Source organism: Quercus robur, chromosome 4 (genome assembly GCF_932294415.1).
Source record: "Quercus robur chromosome 4, dhQueRobu3.1, whole genome shotgun sequence".
In the NCBI taxonomy this organism is placed as follows: Eukaryota; Viridiplantae; Streptophyta; class Magnoliopsida; order Fagales; family Fagaceae; genus Quercus; species Quercus robur.
The window spans coordinates 75,681,881-75,702,064 of NC_065537.1; the positions used below are offsets into that span (position 1 = coordinate 75,681,881).

Below are 20,184 nucleotides of genomic sequence, written 5' to 3' on the forward strand. Positions count from 1 at the left end.
TCTTAGATCCACTTTTGAATTACACTAGTATATTCCTGTGCAAATTAATTAAAAATTATAGTTGAAAAATTACAAATATTACTAAAATTATCATAAGTGAGATAGTCAAAACTCTAAATTAACAATAGCACGCGCGCACACACACACATAGAGAGCAATTTGACTTAGGGACAATATGAATTGTGCAAGTTTTATTATATAAAAATAAAATTTATAATAGATTATTAAAATAATTAAAAATATATATTAAATTTTATACTATATGTCTTGAAATTTTTGGTAATAAATTTTGGTAGGATTACAATTTTAAATATCTTGAAACTTAAATAATATAGTTCACCTAATTAAAGCACCCTAACAAATAATAAGATAAATAGAGTTTCAATTGGAGGAGTGGAAAGTTTCTTGGAACTTTAGGTAATACTAGAATTGTAGGCAAACAAAAAATAATTTAATAATTTATGAAATAGCCACTTGTTGAATAAAGAAAATAATCACTTGGCATTATATATATATATATATAGAGAGAGAGAGAGAGAGATGGGTTCAAGTTACAATTTTTTTAGACCATTGATTACTATTAAATCTAAAGGTCAAAAAACACTTATAATAATATCATTATTACTCCATAGAAATTAGTGATTTAGGCATTAACTTTTCTTATTAAAGGGAAAAAAAAAAAAAAAAAAAACCACAAAATTAACTCTCCGCTCTCTTCCATATCATCATCTTCTTCCTCTCATCTTTCTCTTTGCACTATGTACTTTCAGGCCTCCACCATTCATAAAATGCTCAAGATTAAATTGTAAATCCAAGCAGTCACGTCCCAAACTCGATACCTGAATTTGTGACCATGACCGACATAATAATATCAAGCTTAAACCTGATATTAACAAGAACCAACTTAACTTTTACAAAACTTTTACAAAAGCTTCCCTTTTTCTTTTCATTCTTGTTTCTTTACTTCTTGATATAATTTTTCGCTTGATAGTCAGAGCATCTACACTGTACTCAAAATATAATATAATCCACCAATCATTTAATTTCCACACTTTCACATAATACGTCTCTTAATACTTTAAGGTACACAACTTTCTTTAGATCCTAAAATACACAATACTACAAAGCTAAACATCAAATTGCTAATTTAGGATCTATGCATATCAAACTAAAACCAGCTCCTTCCAAACTCGACTAAGGCTCCCTCTGCTCCAAAATAAAACCTGCTAACTGAAAGAGTGGAAGGGGTGAGCTACACAGCTCAGTAAAGGTAAGATATATGAGAATTTAATAAGGATGCATGTAAACCAGATCATTTCATTCTATGAATATTCGAATAGGAGAACAACTTTTCATGTATAGTATTTTATACTATTCATAATAATAACTTATACGCTTTTCATAGGAAAATAATTGTTCTCATTTTTCTTATCAGGTTAATATTACCCAAACCTTTCTTCCTAAACTTCTTTCATTTCCTACAAAGTTGCCATATAAATATATATATATATATATATATTCTCATTACAAAATAATTATTTTAACTTAAATCAGATAATCAACAACTTTGTATTAACTAGAAACATCTTGAATAATAAGAAAACTTTTCTTTATAAACTTCTTCTCATAAAATATTATAACTTTCATGGTCATAAAACTTAATATTTCATAAAAACAGATATTTGATAATTTTTAAACATAAACTTGTACTTTCATCAGAAACTTTATTTTTATAACACAAAAGAACTTCAGAAACTCTTATCTTTAAAGAACAGCTTTCCTTTTCATCAGAAACTTCTTCTTTTCATCAGAGCTTTTAACTTTTCATCATGCATTTAAACATAATCATTCTCTCATGATCAATAAAATAATATAGCTGTTCATAACATATTGGTTAGTCCATATCCGATAAATCTGTACAAAGAAGGTCTCATCACATTTCGGTGACCTCGTGTGCATGATATTGTCCTCTTTGAGAGGCTTGATGGCACATCTCCTCAAGGTTTTATTCCTCCTCACTATCCGTACACATTGGGGAGAAGGCCTTGTTCAGATTAAAGTTATGGGCAACCCCATTTCCTCTACTTTAAATGGTCTAGAGTTACAGGCAACCCCATTTCTTCTACTTTAAATGGCCAAACAAATAACATTTTTCCATGGAAAACCAGTAATTAACTCTTATTGGCCGAGTTCAGATCACCAGAGGACATAACCCGAAAACATTTCATACTTTACATCATACTGAAATTTCTTGTTTTGCATAACATTTCATAATAATAGCATTTCCATTCTTTTCTTTAAACATCATGTTCGTGGAATCAGTAATAGCGTCAATATGCTTAAATCATATACATAAGTTTTCGAAAGTTCACGAACATATCTTTGTTAGAATAATGATTATATATCATATCTCTAATCAAAATCCTTTTAATGCATAGTATACTTTAAAATAATCTCATGATTTACCAAATACCCATATAACTTATCCCTTACCTGAAAGCAGAGGAACCAAGGGCCTACAGTCGAAGGAGCTTAGACTTGGATACTGGTAACACCTAAACCAAATATCAAAACTTATTACTATCACTTATACCTTAGAATAAACTTACACATTCATCTCAAAGCTTATCTCTTGAAATCAAAGAAATTCTAATCCCACCTCAATGAGGTTCCCACAAACAAAAATACATTCATCAAACAATAGGTACAAAATCCTAGAGAAACCAACATTCTTATATTAATCCCATATCTCTAGAAGAGCCAACTTTATTTCCAAAAGGTGCTTTGAGGTTAGGGCAATAATGCATGCATAAATATAAAATCCTTTAAGCATGGTCATGTAACTATATACATTCATATGGTAACATACAACACGTCGGACAAAACAGCTTCATAAATACAATCTTCGCATGGTTTAGAATCCCTCCTTTGAGTACTAAACCTCAAAAAAAGTTACACAAAAATTAATTTATGATCGAGACATAACAAAATATAAGCATATTAAATTATAGCTCAAAACATTCACCCTAGCTTTAGAATTAAATCCTCAAAATTAGGCATGTCCTTTACTGTTCAATGTTCTATTCCAACAGCATATGCCCCATTTGTAAAATACAAATGGGCTGTTCAAGCACATCCAATTGTCATAAAATTTTACAGAACCACTCCCCTGTATGTCCAGTATGTACCATAAAAATTTCGGAGTCAAAGAATAAACCCATGATTTACTAAAAATCACACAAAACAGCATACTCAAATCTGTACTGACAGAATTTCTTGCAACTTAAAAATTAAACCATTATTTTCATGTTCATCCAAATTCTATGAGACCACTTCCATAACAACCATGTGTGTCTTAGAATTCATAAAAACTACTCCTAGCATCCTAATTCACAGAATATGATTTAATACATATTTTTCTTGTTGTAAACATCAAATCTGTCACAGAGACAGCTTCAGTACATATTCTTACAAAATTATCAACAAATAGCAATAGGCCTTAATTTCATTTGGGTATTTTTATACCTATAATAAACATACTAAAATATGTTATTAAATATTCAATAAACCATAATATCATCAAACCTTCAAATCACTAAAACAGACTCATAATTCAGCCTATAAAATCAAGATAGAGGTTAAAAAAGTAGAAATAAACAAATGAAGTTTTGATTACTTACCCCCAACAATTTGAAGTTGAAATTTTAGTGTTAACCCTTTAATTTCTTCTTTAGAGAGGAATATTTTGTTTTGGTGAGAGAGGGAGGGCTGCCATGTAAGAAGGGGAGAAGAGAGAAACAAAGAACAAGGAAAGAGTAGGGAAAGAGGGCTGGACTTTCTGTCTGGTGCAGCCAAGAAAATGAGATAAGGGGAAGATTTTTTGGGCAGCAAAAAGGGGATAAAAGATGGGGACTTTGGGTGGAATACGTGTGGAGCTTAGGAAAAATCTCACCACCCACTTTTCCAATTTTCTTGCATTCACACTCACACCTTTCTACAAAAATAATTTCTTACATTCACACTCACACTTTTATACAAAAATAATATCACTTTGCATATATATATATATATATATATATCCTTACCTTTATAAAGCTATATCCATCACATTAAAATAGCATATATGTTCTATAATATCACAATATCAAAACTTCATGCACTTAAAAGTAATTAAGATAATGACATGCATATAAACCATAAAATTAATTATGAAATTAGGTTCGGGTGTTACACAAGCTGTCTTTATTTTGTTTTAATAAACATGATAACCATTTTGCAAACTCATTTATTATGGTAGGAGTATTGTTTTGCCATTAATTAACCATAATATATGGTCTGAAAAAAGGAGAAATTTTTTTTCGTCCATTGAGTTTTATGTTTTGGCAGTACCTAGAGTAAAATTTGTCATGAGAGTTTTAGAAATACTTAGCCTCAACGATCGTTCTCTAAAACAATTGTGACTTTGGTCATATATTTCTAAAATTTTAGAGTACCTCAAGAAAATATTGTTAAGAAATCAATGGTGATGGCCTAAGAGTACATAGCGTAAGAAGAAAGATGTGAGAGAGGATGAGAAGAAGATGATGATGATGTGGAGGAGAGTGGAGAGTTAATGCTGTTTTTTTCCCCTTTAATAAGAATAGTTAATATCTAAATCACTAATTTTTAAAGAATAATTATGACATTACCATGTGTGCCTTTTCACCCTTAGATATAAAAGAAATCAAATGTCTCAAAAAGGTGTAACTTGAGCCCATCTCATATATATATAATTTAAAGTGAAGATAATTTAAAAAAAAAAAATTAAGGTGAGGACATTGGGTAGGAAAATATTTTTGGTAAGACGAAGTTGTCCTTATTGGTATGCCTCATTATTTATTTATTTATTTTTTTGAGCTATATATATTTCCTCTCAATTTTTTTTTTTTAACTTTTTTATCCAATTGTTGAGAATAAAAATTAATTTTTAATCTTAGTCATTGAAAAGTATTGCATTTGGTAAGTACTACACCAAACCTTAATCTCATCTATATTATATCTAAAAGATGAAGCGTAGCATTTATTATTGCTACGCTCTCGTTAAGCCACCTCATTCTCCACGTCATCATCATATCATTATTCTTTTCATATTTATTTTTTACCTTTAATTTTTTGAAAATAATAAATATATAAATACATGGCTTTACAAATTTATCTTAGGAGGTTTTAACTTTACATATTGTCTGTACATATTCCTCTTATACAGTTTTAATTTTACATATAATTTTGTCCTTTTATCTTCCTTTATTGTGGCCCTTCTTATTCTCATCATCTTACTATAAATTTGTCACTCTCTCCCATTATATATATATATATATATATATATATATTGTGGAGACTTTTTGCCTCAGCTTGGCCAATAGCTTGCTTGTAACCGATTTTGGCTTTGAATCCCACATCGAAGGAAAACCCCCCCACTTGCAGCCTTATAAGCTGTGAAGCTAAGGGAGTAGTGTACCACCAAGCATCTGATCATATATACATATTTTTTTTCTCACACAAAAATGTTATCTCTCTCTCTCTCTCTCAATCTTTTTTTTTTTCATTTTTATTTTTTATTTTTTATGAGGTTTGTACTCTCATTGTCCTATTATTGACTAATTCATATGTTTTCTTTGACGCAAGTATTTTTTATCTTTTTTTTTTACTACACTAAATACTTTGAATGTTGATGACCAGATTTTGGGAAAATCATATTATAATATATCCATAATTTGTGTTATTGTCAGGTTTTAGTTTATTTGGAAAATAGTAATATAGTCTGGACAATATAATGAAAAACAGTTAGTGCAATTAAAGAAGATGGTCATTGTGCAGTTTCTTTTCACTGTTTATAAATTTTTTTTTAACAAATTAGCACCATTTGTTATATCTTTATTATATGATGCTTTTAGATGCTTGAGTAATTGTTTTAAGAATTTATGAATATTTTGTATTGCTCATCCTCCTTACCTCATTAGTGTATTCTTTGAGATTTTTAAGTTATTTATTTGTCTATTCATTTTTCACATGTTGGATTAAATGTTAGATTAGATTATGACAATATTAACACAATAATTCCTCGTTTTTCAAAAAAATATTTCTCTACTTTTTTCCCCTTTGTACTCTTGGTTTTTATTAAGAAAAAAGAGTTACAATCATTAGGTATAAAGCTATAACCAACACTTTTGCTTGGGAATAGTGACATATTTCTATTGTGTTACTTCAAAACCCTACTAAAAATTTTGAATTTGATTATGTATTGGATATTTGGCCTGATCACATCATGTTTGAAATGTTTTACATATACAAGAGAATGAGTTTGACTTTGATGTGAGTTTTATTTTTTCCCTTTCTTTTTTATTTGAATTATAGTTTTGTTGAATTTTACTATTTTTTTTATATGTTTCTTGGTGTTTTTGATTATACAGTAGAAAAAATTGGGTTTGAAAAAGTTTGTGTAAAACTAAAAAAATAATTTCCAAAATTTATTTACATTTTAATGATACACAAAATGTTATAATTAATTTTTATTAAAAATAGTATTTTGCTAACTTCTAAATTCCTGAGAAAAATTTTATTATTTTCATCTTAATATGACAAAAATTATATATATTACATTTGTGCTTGTCCCTATAATAACTAAAAATATAATAATAAAATACATTACTATTTTTTAAATTAATGCAAAATGCAAAAAATAAATTTAATGAAACCACGTAAAAATATTATTACGCAATACGCTGGGTTCACAACTAATTATAAATATTTTGGGTGTTGAAAGTGCATTCCCAAACTTTGAACACTAGAAATGTGGAATAAATTTAAAAATGTAAAAACATTAACTGAAAAAAATATATATATTAAAAGAAATTTGAGGTAATTGGTTAGAGAGCTATTGAAATAATTATGAAAGTTTTGAATTCAAATGGTAGCATTCACAAATTCTATTTTTTGTGGTAACCCAACCTTTAAAGAAACATAAACTTGTATTTTAAAAAAACCTTTAAATATATTTTAAAAAATTTAGAATAGTTTTATTTGAAAAAAAAAAAAAAAAAACCTTTATCACGGAAGTGTAGTGAATGAACATGAAGCACTATTTCTATCTATTTTACATTGGTTGCTGAGCCAGTGAGTGGAAATTTCCAGCAAGACCAGGTCCCATTCATTAGGAAAATCAGAGCTTGGTTGGTTTTGTAATATTTATAATTAGATAGATGAAACCTACACCAGAAAGATTACAGCCTAGTTGGGTCAAATCTTGGTGGCCTCATTTTGTTATCTTTCTTCCTTTTATGTAAGGTTTCTTTTTTTTCTTTTTCTAGGTAATTGCGGAACCCCCGAACAACAGGTCCCAACAGAACCGGACACCAACACGCCAAGCTGGGCGGTGGTCTCCATGCAAGGGTTCATTGGCCATCGGCATTGGTGAGCATTAATAAATTATAAAGCAGTTGAGCTTGGGGTTCTTCATTTTGTATTTTTATATATAAATTACAGCTGTATACATTTGGAATCGAGTTGGTGAAGACGAATATTCTTACACAGCCAGAGCACCAGTTGAGAAACTAACACTGTTGAGCTTTGACTTCTTGAACTTTCACAGAACCAAGGATACCTTTTCACTCCTAACTCAAATTTCAGAAGAGTCTGTGTCTCTTTGGTTAATTCATTTCATTTCTCATATTTCCTTGTTTCCCACGAGTGAATCATGTCTGTAATTGGAGAGGCTGCTTTATCCGTTTTGTTGGAGAAGCTGTTTGACAAGTTAATCTCCTCTGATTTGTTGAAGATCTTTCAGCAAGAGCAAGTTCATGCTGACCTCAAGAAGTGGAAGACAACGTTGCTGAAAATCCGTGCAGTTCTGGATGATGCAGAGGATAAGCAGATGACAAGCAAGTTGGTGAAGATCTGGCTGGATGAGCTGGAAGACTTGGCTTATGATGTGGACGACATCTTGAACGAGTTTGCTACTGAAGCTTTGCGACGTAAGTTGAATGCAGAAGAACCCAGCACAAGTAAGGTACGAAAGTTCATCCCTGCTTGTTGTGTGGGTTTGAATCCAAGTTCTATCATGTTTGATGCCAATATGCGGTCCAAGATTAATGAAATCAATACAAGGTTGCAAGAAATTGTAACACAGAAGAATGATCTGGAATTGAGAGAAAATACAGGCCGGGGAAGAACTGGAGCAACAAGACCAAGGATGCCCACGACTTCTTTGGTGAATGAAGGTCATACTCATGGCAGAGTAGAAGATAAAAAGGCTATTGTCAAGTTGTTGTTGAGTGGTGAATCGAGTAATGCTCCACTCTCTGTGATTCCCATACTTGGTATGGGGGGAATGGGTAAGACAACTCTTGCCCAACTAGTTTACAATGATGATGTGGTGAGCAATTATTTTGATGTGAAAGCATGGGGTTGTGTTTCTGAAGATTTTGATATTGTAAAGGTGACGAGAAATTCTACAATCTGTCACTTCTGAATCCTGCAACGATAATAATTTAGATTTACTACAAGTCAAATTGAAGGGGAAATTATCAGGCAAAAAGTTCTTGCTCGTTTTGGATGATGTATGGAATGAAAACTATAATGATTGGACTAGGCTGCGTTGTCCATTTGAATTTGGGGCTCCAGGAAGTAAGATAATCATCACAACTCGAAGCGATCGTGTTTCATCAACAATGGGCACTACTCAAGCTTACAAGTTGAAAGAGTTGCCAGATGATGCTTGCTTGATTGTATTTATCCAAAACACATTGGGGACAACAGATTTTAGTGCATATCCAGAACTTCAAGAATTTGGTCCTAAAATTTTGGAAAGGTGTCAGGGATTGCCTTTGGCAGCAAAAACTCTTGCAGGCCTATTACGTACTATGCATTATGATGAGTGGAAAAATGTGCTCAATAACAAGATATGGGATATGTCAGAAGAAAATAGTGATGTTCTACCAACCCTTAGATTGAGCTATCTATATCTCCCTTCACATTTAAAGAGATGTTTTGCCTATTGTTCACTATTCCCGAAAGATTATGAATTTGAGGAACAAGAACTAGTCCTGTTATGGATGGCGGAAGGTTTGGTTCAAGAATCAGAAAAGCATAAGCCAATGGAAGATCTTGGTGTTGAGTATTTTTGTGATTTATATAAGCGATCACTTTTTCAACAATCAAGTAGGAATAGATCACTCTTTGTCATGCACGACTTAATCAATGATTTAGCTCAATGGGCAGCGGGACAGTTGTGCCATTGGTTGGAAGATAAATTCAGTGGTAATATGCAACCCAAGATTTCTACAAAGGTACGTCATTTCTCCTACGCTCATTGTGCATATGATGGCATCACAAAATTTAAAGGCTTGACAAAAGATATGCATTTGCGGACCTTCCTACCGCTACCAACAAAAGATCGGAGCTACTTAACAAATTATGTTTTTAGTTGTTTATTGCCACAGTTTAGATGTTTAAGGGTATTATCTTTATCTGGATATCAAATTTTTGAGTTACCAAGTTCAATCGGTGATTTGAAACATCTAAGATACCTCAACCTTTCTGAAACTTTGATTAGAAGTTTACCAGAATCAACAAGTTCTTTATACAATTTGCAAACATTGATATTGAAATATTGTGAGAGACTCACAAAGTTACCGGAGAAAATTGGGAATCTAGTCAATCTTCGGCATCTTGATATTGAAGGGGCCCATTTAATCAAAGAGATGCCAGTGGGAATAAAAGAATTAAAAAACCTACAAACATTGTCTAATTTTGTTGTGGGGAAAGATACTGCATCGAAGATAGGGGACTTGATGAACTTGGAGTCTCTTAAGGGAACACTTTGCATTTCACACTTGGAGAATGTGCTTGAAGTCGAGGATGCAAGAAGGGCCAACTTACTTGGTAAGAAGAATTTAAATGTATTAGTGATGAAATGGGAGTCCGAGCTTGATCAAAGAGCTAGTCTAGATATTCTTGACATGCTACAACCTTCAACAACGGTGAAAGAAATTTCAATTGATGGCTATGTTGGTGCAAAATTCCCAACTTGGTTTGGACATCCATCATTTTCTAATATGGTGCTCCTAAGGATTGAGAGGTGCAGAAAATGTACATCTTTACCTGCAATTGGACAATTACCATTGTTGAGAGACCTTGTCCTTGTAGGATTGTCTGCAGTGCAAACCGTTGGTCTTGAGTTTTATGGGAAAGATTGCCCAAAACCTTTTCCATCCTTAGAGTCACTTTGCTTTAAGGATATGCAAGAATGGAAAGATTGGATTCCATGCAAAGTTGAATATGAAGAATTCCCTCGGTTGCGTGTGCTTTCTATTTCTAAATGCCCTAAATTGCAAGGAAAATTGCCTCACCATGTTCCATTATTGGAAAAATTTTCTATTAATGGATGTGAGCAATTGGACGTTTCAATTCCAAACTTCCCAAAGCTTCATGCATTAGAAATTAAGGGATGTAAAGGGGGTGGTGAGCAGAAGTACAGATGAGTTATGCTTTCCAAAGTCAACTATTCTTTCTATTCCATATGTGAAAAGCTTGACGGAGGAGTTCATGCATGGGTTAGCTAAGGTGGAAAATCTAAAGATAGATAATTGTAAGGAGCTAACATCTTTGTGGCAGGATGAATTCAAATCCCTTATAACGCTGGATATAAGAGATTGCTCAAGCCTTGTCAACATCAGCTTGACATCTACTTTAAGGACACTAAATATTTATGGTTGTAGTGGTTTGGAATCTCTAATTGTACATGTTTGGAAGAGGCAAGCATTGAGAGATGTAATTCTTTGACGTTGATTTCAAGAGGTCAGTTGCCTCAAAATTTGAAAACACTAGATATAGGTGATTGTGAGAATTTGCAGTTTTTGGTAGAAGGGGGAGAGGCTTCTTCTAATTCTTCTTCTCTTCTTGAGGACTTGGATATTGTGGGCTGTCCATCTCTAAAATGCTTATCATCAAGTGGCGACCTACCTACCACGCTTAAACGCCTTCAGATTTGGTCATGCATAGAGCTCACATCCTTGTCATCAAAAAACGAGTTACCTACAGCTCTTAAATACCTTTCTGTAGTGGACTGTCCGAAGATGGAGTCAATAGCGAACAACTTACCCAACAATGCGTCTCTTGAAAATCTTCAAATCGAAAGGTGTGCAAAGTTGAAATCCTTACCGGTGGGCCTACACAAACTCTGCCACCTCAATAAGATCGAGATATGGAACTGCCCTAGTTTTGTTTCCTTCCCAGATGGAGGGTTACTCCCCACCAGCTTGAGAGAGCTTTCGATCTACGACTGTGAGAAACTGGAGGTCTGGCCCAAGATTGGCAGTCGTTTCCAGATGAGCAAGATGGGAAGCTAACGATTCGGAGCATTCCAAATATAGTAATTCTATCTTCTTTGGGCTTTCAAAATCTCTCTGCTCTTGAACAATTGTACATCGAAAATTGCCCTAAACTCGCATCCCTCCCAGAGAAGGGCATACCTCCCTCGCTTCTGCAACTTGATATTAACCGGTGTCCATTGCTGAAACAACACTGCAAGAAAGGCGGGCGAGAGTGGTCCAAGATAGCCAACGTCCCTCGCGTTAAGATTGATGGGAGGTCTGTCTATGAGGTGGAGGAGGAGCAGCAATAAAAAAATTGTAAAACAAAGAGCAATATTTACTCATAATAGTTACTCCTTCCTTCCAGGAACAACATTATTTTGGTTTCATAATATTTCTCATTACATTGTTGACATCAAAAGCAGAATACAACAAAATCCTCTATGTTTGTATATGAACAATACAATTTTAATAATTCAAACCCTAACCCAGGCTAATTCTTGCAGTGTTGCAGCAGAGACTAGCTTCTGAACCGCTAAACGTTATATTGGAATTTCAAAACATAGAGGTAAGTTAAATTTAATTATTTTCCTCTTTTAACAATTGAACTTCTGGCACTCTGAAATTTTAGAGTCAAATAGTTTGTAATTTATTTGAATTATGTGAAAACTTTATGCTCAGGCAGGCAGCTATTCGATAAAATGCCTAAAAGAGATATTTTATAGTGTTTGAAATTTTATTACCTCATCAATATCTCATATGCTTTGTAATTTGTTTAAATTATTGGCTTGGCTATCAGCTATGATTTGATGATTGCTGGTTATTAGCATATGTGCACAGAATGGCAGGATGCCCTTTTAGTACTATGCTTGTGCAGATTGCCATTTCAAACATATATCATGCCTTGCATAGATTGATCAAATCATTGTCACTTGTGCTGCATATGGCAGGTATTTTATAACTATTAAGTCCATTAATATCATTGTTTCCTTAAAAGTGTACCCACCAAATTTTAGTATGATATAAATGATCTACACTATTCCATAACTTATGTTGATCTTGACCTCTTCATTGGAGAAGGAGTAGCAGCAATAAACAGAGAGTAAAAAAGTTTAGATATTTAATTGGTTTCATAACATTGCTCATTACATATTTACATGTCCAAATCTGAATACAACAAAATCCTCTGCGTTTGTATTTAAAATACAATATGATTTCAATAATTCAAACCCCAACCCAAGCTAATTCTTGCATTGCTGCAGCAGTGACTAGCTTCTGAACTGATAAACCTTCTATTGGAATTTCAAAATGTGGAGGTATGTTAAATTTTCATTACCGTATGTTCAATTTTTTTTACCTCATCAATATCTCTTATAGTTAGTAATTTATTTGTATTATGCGAACCCTATATGCTTGGGCACAAAGTAGTATGATAAAATGCCTAAAAGATGTATTGTATCATGTTTGAAATTTCACCTCATTAATACCTCTTATACATAGTAATTTATTTGAATTATTGGATCGGCTATCAGTTGTGATTTGATGATTGCAGGCTACATATCGTGTTCTGCAACCCGATGATCAGTGGATGTGCACAAAATGTCATTTCAAACAAATATTGTGCCTTGCATAGATTAATCAAAGCATTGTCACTTGTGCTGCAGACGGCAGGTATTTCATTACTGTAAGTCCATAAATATCCAAATTTCATTTAAATGTTAAAATTTTATTATAAAATAACTGAATAGTAATAGTTATTTCATTTTAACTTCTTATATTGCATGCATTATTGATTCATATTCTCTGCAATGTTTTGTTTTTAACTGGTTAGAAATCTACCCTAAAGAGCTCCCCCTGGAGCTCATTTTATGGTACTAATTGGCTCCTATTTGGGTGGAGAGATGCTCTTTGGATACTGATCTTTCTTATTTTATTATTGTTGTAATTGCAGCCACTCTTTGGGCTATTTGGAAAGGCAGTGTTATAGAGCCGTGCTTGAAGGAAAGTCTGTCGATGCTTCTCAAGCTCTTAATTACTGCAAGCACATGGTCACAATCTGTCAAGAAGCAATAGCTGGGAATCATTCCCTAATGTAGCTTTAAACCTCCTGTCTACAATTGGAAACGATTTGTTGAATTTAAGGTCAGATAGGGAACCGAATTTCTGATCAATTCATGGTGACTGGTCCTCTTCTTGACCAGAATTTAAGGCTTTGTCTCTGACTTAGTATCCATGATGAAGAGAAAATGAGTTTCTTGATGTGGTGAATCTTGTTTGATTTGCTGAATACCACTAATAGATGATATTGCAAATTGGTAAGAAATTATTAAATTTCATTCACATTCTACAAAGAAGTACAAATGTACAATTTCCAAATCATTAATTTCTTGGCAATTTGAGAAACTAGACAATTGCTTCTGTAAAGTGGTTTTGAGGTTCTACCTTATTCTTATTAGCATCCATTTTTCAAATCTTACATGGAGTAAAAGTTTACAAATAAATTGTCATTTAGTCCACTGACTAATCTGCTCCATTACTAATCAATAGTATTCTGTATTGGTACTGGTCTTTTAACTTCTTTTTCTGAACTGATGCATGTATGTACTACCAGAACCCACCCTACCAGCAAAGTTGCAGAATCAATCAGAACCTTCTTAGACCAATGAAATTTATTGGTTCTCCAATGGTTAAGAAGAAGAGCTGGTTCAACATATTGAAGAGGTTCTTTATAAGGGAGACAAACTCAAAACAAGAAACGGTAAAGAAATTTGCTTATTTGTTCAGTTTTGGTCTTTGATTCTGCTCCTCACAACTAGAACAATTATCAGGAAAGGAGAAGGAAATGGATTTTTGGAGGGCTGAAGATCAAAAGGTTATCCTCGCTCACTGCACCATCATCATTAAATGAAAGAAGTCTAGGTGAGGCTGAGGAAGAGCTGATCAAGCATGCTCTTGCTGTAGCCCATGCTGCCACTGTTGCTGCTGAAGCAGCTTTTACAACTGCTCTAGTTGATGCTGAGATTGTCCAGTTCACCAGCACCCCTTAATATAACCATTAATGTGTAAATGAATTGGAAGTGTTTTCAGTCATTAGAGTACAAGGTGAAGCCCCTCAGTGCAACTATCAATGCATGAGAGAGAAATCCATGAATTTGCTGCCACCAGAATTTAATCTGCCTTTAGGGGTTTACCTTGTGAGTTTAAAGAAGGTCTCCTCTATCTCATATCTCCTTCCTCTAAGTTTATTTAATCTCTGCTAATTGACATGTTTTGGAAACTATGTATATGATATAGTTCCTGCCTGTAAGAAGGAAACATATTTCAGGAATTTGGTACTGACAGCAAATTTATGTCAACTTTTAACTCTAATCATAGCAGCAAATTGATCAAAGCATCATCACATGTTCTGCAGATGGCAGTTATTTTATAACCATGTCCATTAATATCATTGTTTCCTTAAAATGTGCACCCACCAAATATTAGTATGATATAAATGATCTAGACATTCGATAACATATGTTGATCTTGGCCACTTCATTATAGGTGGAGGAGCAGCAATAATTGTGCAAAACATAGAGGAAATAAGTTTAGATATTTACTCCTTCCAGGTACAACATTAATTCGTTTCATAATATTGATCATTACATATTTACATGTTCAAATCTGAACACAACAAAATCCTCTGTGTTTGTATTTAAAATACAATATAATTTCAATAATTCAAACCCCAACCCAAGCTAATTCTTGCATTGTTGCAGCAGAGACTAGCTTCTGATTTGATAAACCTTCTATTGGAATTTCAAAACGTGGAGGTATGTTAAATTTTGGTTACCATATGTTCAACTTCTTTTTACCTAATCAATATCTCTCATAGTTAGTAATTTATTTGAATTATACGAACCCTATATGCTCGGGCACACAGCTGTATGATAAAGTGCCTAAAAGAGGTATTGTATCATCTTTGAAATTTCACCTCATTAATACGTCTTATAGAGTAATTTATTTGAATTATTGGGTTGGCTATCAGCTGTGATTTGATGATTACAGGCTACATATTGTGTTCTGCAACATGATGATCACTGGATGTGCACAAAATGTCATTTCAAACAAATATTGTGTCTTGCATAGATTGATCAAAGCATTGTCACCTGTGTTGCAAATGGCAGGTATTTCATAACTGTAAGTCCATAAATATCAGAATTTCCTTTAAATGCTAAAATTTTATTATTAAATAAATGAATAGCAATAGTTATTTTATTTTAAATTCTTATATTGCATGCAATATTGATTCATATTCTCTGCAATTTATATTTTTTACCTGGTTAGAAATCTATCCTATAGTGCTCCCACTGGAGCTCATTTTAGTACTAATTGGCTCCTATTTGGGTGGAGAGATGCTCTTTGGATGCTGATCTTTATTATTCTTTCATTGTTGTAATTGGTGCCATTCTTTGGGCTATTTGGAAATGCAGTATTGTAGAGCCATGATTGAAGGAAAGGCTATCGATGCTTCTCAAGCTCTTAATTACTGCAAGCACATGGCCACATTCTTTCAAGAAGCAATGGCTGGGAATCATTCCCTAAATGTAGCTTTAAACCTCCTGTCGAAAATTGGAAATGATTTGTTGAATTTAAGATCAAATAGGGAACCAAATTTTGGATTTTAGTTGAAGTCAGTAAAAAAAGGGAGAGTTGCGTGCAAAGTGTATGCTGTATTTGCAATGATCAAATGAGGAACCAAATTGTGGTACACTGTTATAGTTTGATGGCTAAAAAGAAATCCATAATACTTCTTCAGGAAAGTCGTGAAAGCTCAACCCATGCACTTATTAAAGGTGTGGTAGCTGCAGTTGTAACTACTAGCAGATCTGAGGTTTGCAACCTTTGTTGTGCACCACCAAGTTTGGAGATTTGAGCAGTTAAGTAAGAAATTTCTGTGCTGCGTTCGTGATTTTCTAAACTCTGGGTTGAACAAATCCCAGGCAAATCCTTCAAATGCTTGTTAGCTTGCCAATTCTACAGCTTCCTCTTTTACGTAGACTGTTCCTCTTCTTGACCAGAATTTAAGGCTTTCTCCTTGAATCAATATCCATATTGAAGAGAAATAAATTTCTTGACATGGTGAATCTTGTTTGATTTGCTGAATACCACTAATAGGTGATTTTGCAGGTTGTTAAGAAATTTTTAAATTTCATTCTCATTCTACACAGTACTACTGTACAATTGCCATAGCATTAATTTCATGGAAATTTGGGCAACTCGATAATTGCTTCTGCAAAATGGTTTTGAGGTTCAGCCTTATTCTACTTATTATCCAGTTTTCAAATCTTACATGGAGTAGAAGTTTGCAAGTCAATTATAAATTATTCCAGTGACTAATCTGCTTCATTACTAATCGATAGTATTCTGTATTGGTATTGGTCTTTTAACTTCTTTTTCTGTACTGATGCATGTATGAATTCCCATAAATCACCCTACCAGAATAGTTGCGCAATCAATCAGAACCTTCTTACACCACTGTAATTCATAGGCTGTCCAATGGCTAAGAAGACGAGTTGGTTCAACATAATGAACAGTTTCTTAATTCTTCATCAGAAAGACAAACTCAAAACCAACCAAGGTAAAATAATTTGCTTATTTGTTCAGTTTTGATCTTTGATTCTGTTCCTCACTGCTAGAACCGTTATCAGGGTAAGAGAAGGAAATGAATTTTTGGAGGCTTAAGATCAAAAGGTTAGCCTCACTCACTGCACCATTATCCTTGAATGAAAGAAGTCTAGGTGAGGCAGGGGAAGAGCAGATCAAGCTTGCTCTTGCTGTGGCCCATGCTCTTACTGCTTCTGCTGCTGCTGCTGATGCATCTATTACAACAGCTCAAGTTGCTACTGAGGTTGTCTGGTTCACCAGCACACCTCAATCTAGCCATCAATGTGAAAATGAAGTGGAAGAGTTTTCTGTCATTAGATTTCAAGGTGAAGCCCCTCAGTCCAACCATCAATGTCAGACAGAAATCCATAAATTTGCTTCCACTAGAATTCAGTCTGCCTTTCAGGGATACCATGTGTGTTTAAACAGCCTCTTTTTATTTCAGATGTCCTTTCTTAACTCCTGTTTATTCTCTGCTAATTTACAAATGTTGGAAACTTTGTATATTATAAAGTAATGCCTAAAAGGAAAACATATGTCAGGAATTTGTCCGCACACAAATTAAATTAGACCTGTTTTTTTAGTTCTCAAGGATTGCATAGTTTTGACGAACATCTATGGGGGTTTTGCAGGCAAGGAAAAGGTTTATGGGCTCAAGCTATTATTAGAGGCAGAGCAGTAAGACGCCAAGCTATAAGCCTATAACTACCCTGAAGTGCTTGCAGTCCATTGTGGTCGCAGGCCTGCACAAGAAGATTTGGAATGGTGGAAGGTACTTGGAATTATGATGAAAGTAAAGAATTGCAGAATTGGAAAGACAAGATAACAAGGTATGGATGCAGCAAGAACTGACTCATTCTAATGTGAACAACACAACTCCCATAAAAAATCTGTTTCTCATTTCTCACTTTATAAAACATTAGTCTTCTGCCTGCCTAATTAACTACTTTACTTAATAGTGTTTAACTTATTTTGCCTTTAAGTTATGGGTGGCAAAATGTTATGATTTTCAGATACACACAAACAATCAAAGAAGTTGGGATGATAGTGTTTTGTCAAAGGAAGAGGCAGATGCATTGTTTATGAGTAGGAAAGAGGCCATCTGGTAGGATCCTTTTGCTTTATAATCTTATGATTATACATTTCTCAAGTTTCGGTTCAACTACTGATTTTTACAACTGAAACTTTTTTCAGAAGTCAGCAGATATGGATCAGAACATAATAAATGGAAGATGGAGGCACTGGTTGGTCCAATGGGTAGATACACAAATTACCAAAAGTAGAGAACTTGAATATTTGGACTCGGCTTTGACTTCAACTCTAAGACAAATATATGACTACAGAAGAAAGCAACTTCATCTGAAAAATGTTAAGGGACAAAGTAAGTAGGAAGGATTGGATTCTCCAACATTTGTTCCCAGAGGATCAATTCATCATAGAAGGCAATGCTCATTGAGAGACCATAATTCTTTGTTAAGCTCTCCTGTTGTTCCAACTTACATGAATGCAACTGAATCTACAAAGGCAAAAGCAGGATCAATGAACTCGCCAAAAATAAGGCCCGGGAATTTCAATACATAATCTGAAAGCTATTCATCATATAAGAATAAACTGTCTCTCATATCCTCTATTACTACTGAAGTGTCAAGTGGTGGTAGGATTGGCAAGACTAGTAATTTCTAGCAAAGATATCCAAACTCGAAAGGCCTTCTAGGTCCTATAAAAATCTGTCAGAAGGTTAAGGGTCTTAGCTTTAACTCAGAGTGCTCATTGCAGATTTTGGATTGACATGGCTTCAGATAATTTCAGAAGTTTGGTCCAAGAAGAGTTCTTGGTTAGTGTGTCAGGTTGGAGTGGAGAACATAGTCTGTAATTTGATCTAGTTTGAATAGTTAAACAATGGGATGCTATTTCATCTCATCATTAAACGAGCAGCCCACTGTAATGCTGCACAGTTGATTGACATACATTTTTATTTATTTATTTGAATAAGCTGATATTATTAACAGAAAAACCAGATAGTACACTGAAGCTCACAACACCAAAACAAAAACAGGCAGCAAGCTGCTCACCCTGCTTATACAGCTCAACATAAAAACCAACACCTACACACACTCAAGCACCTATTACAACTTCACATAGACTAAGGCTATCTATACAAACATAGGATTCATATGGATACCAAGCCCATCACAAAGAGCTCTATCATTGGCGGAATACTTCTTAGGAATGCATATGTATGCACCTCCTCTCCAATCAATTTCAGCTATAATTGTCTTCATCAGCTATTTCTCAATTCGATTCAAACCTCAAAATATAAAGTTATACCTCTTACCTCCACAAGTGGTAAACACTAGACAGTAGCAACTATAGCAATTTTCCCCACTTAACTATCAGACACTTGTCCTTCAACATCTCCTTACCCCACTTGAGAGCTTCTTCCCACTGGTAATGAACAGATTGTCCTGTACGCTTCCTCATCTTCTAGAAAAGGGACATGCTTAGTCTCTCTTCTTATGACAACTACAATTGGGAAAATTATATGCAAACTGGGATCAAAATTAAGGTTTTATCAATACCATGACTCCATGATTCTGTTTTAAATTTGTCATTTAGGACACTAGAGACTAGGGAAACAAAACAATCACTGAAATAGTTGGAGGCAGGGGTAGTGACTGGAGTAAAGTTGTAACAAGGTAGTCGTACTAGAAGGTGCAGTTGGATCACCTCCTTTAACTACCTTCATTTATTGTTCCACCAGATTTGCACATAATGGAGCCTTGGCCTAAGCTAAGTTCTCACCATTAGACCAAACCTCACTTCTCAACATAATACATTTTTTCGCAAAACACATTTCATGGCCTTTTTTTTCTTTGATTTTCTGTGTGCCAGAAACTTAAGTCTATTTAGCTATATTTTGCATGGTCCGGGCTACATGGAGCACCGTGCACCACTCAACATCTTAGTATGACGAGACTATTTGATCATTTAGTGTAGCCGACCATAATTGACTTTGGTGAAAGAGTTTTGCAGATGAAATGGTCCTCAGGTCAATTCTGTCTTGAGTTGCAGTTCCACATTTGTTATGTTGCAATCCAATGGTAAATAGAGTTGGTAAAACCTATCAGGAAGTAAAATAAAATTCTCATCCCTGGGCTTTTTTGTATTAGACACTGACAGTAAAAGAGCT

General features: G+C 33.9%; 2 long non-coding RNA genes and 1 pseudogene across 4 annotated transcripts; 2 read left to right on the forward strand and 1 right to left on the reverse strand.

Moving 5' to 3' along the window:
• Window positions 1-1,019: 1,019 nt before the first annotated feature.
• On the reverse strand, window positions 1,020-4,453 carry LOC126724255 (uncharacterized). Its single transcript, XR_007654836.1, has 3 exons — window positions 3,681-4,453; window positions 2,494-2,555; window positions 1,020-1,230 (listed from the first exon to the last, which is right to left on the reverse strand). It is a non-coding gene; the product is annotated as an uncharacterized LOC126724255 (long non-coding RNA).
• A 2,969-nt stretch (window positions 4,454-7,422) lies between these two features.
• The window catches only part of LOC126724231 (putative disease resistance RPP13-like protein 1), a 76,524-nt pseudogene continuing 63,762 nt past the window's right edge, over window positions 7,423-20,184 (forward strand).
• LOC126724251 (uncharacterized) lies at window positions 11,848-19,008 on the forward strand. Of its 3 annotated transcripts, none has more exons than XR_007654823.1 (14): window positions 11,848-11,916; window positions 12,614-12,664; window positions 12,901-13,032; window positions 13,300-13,663; window positions 13,960-14,106; window positions 14,177-14,557; window positions 14,892-14,956; window positions 15,110-15,160; window positions 15,396-15,527; window positions 16,830-16,968; window positions 17,039-17,409; window positions 17,627-17,824; window positions 18,008-18,099; window positions 18,189-19,008. It is a non-coding gene; the product is annotated as an uncharacterized LOC126724251 (long non-coding RNA). The 3 variants fall into 3 exon arrangements; XR_007654821.1 differs by having other exon boundaries at window positions 17,039-17,320; window positions 18,189-18,977; XR_007654822.1 differs by having other exon boundaries at window positions 11,855-11,916; window positions 15,396-15,514; window positions 17,039-17,320; window positions 18,189-18,977.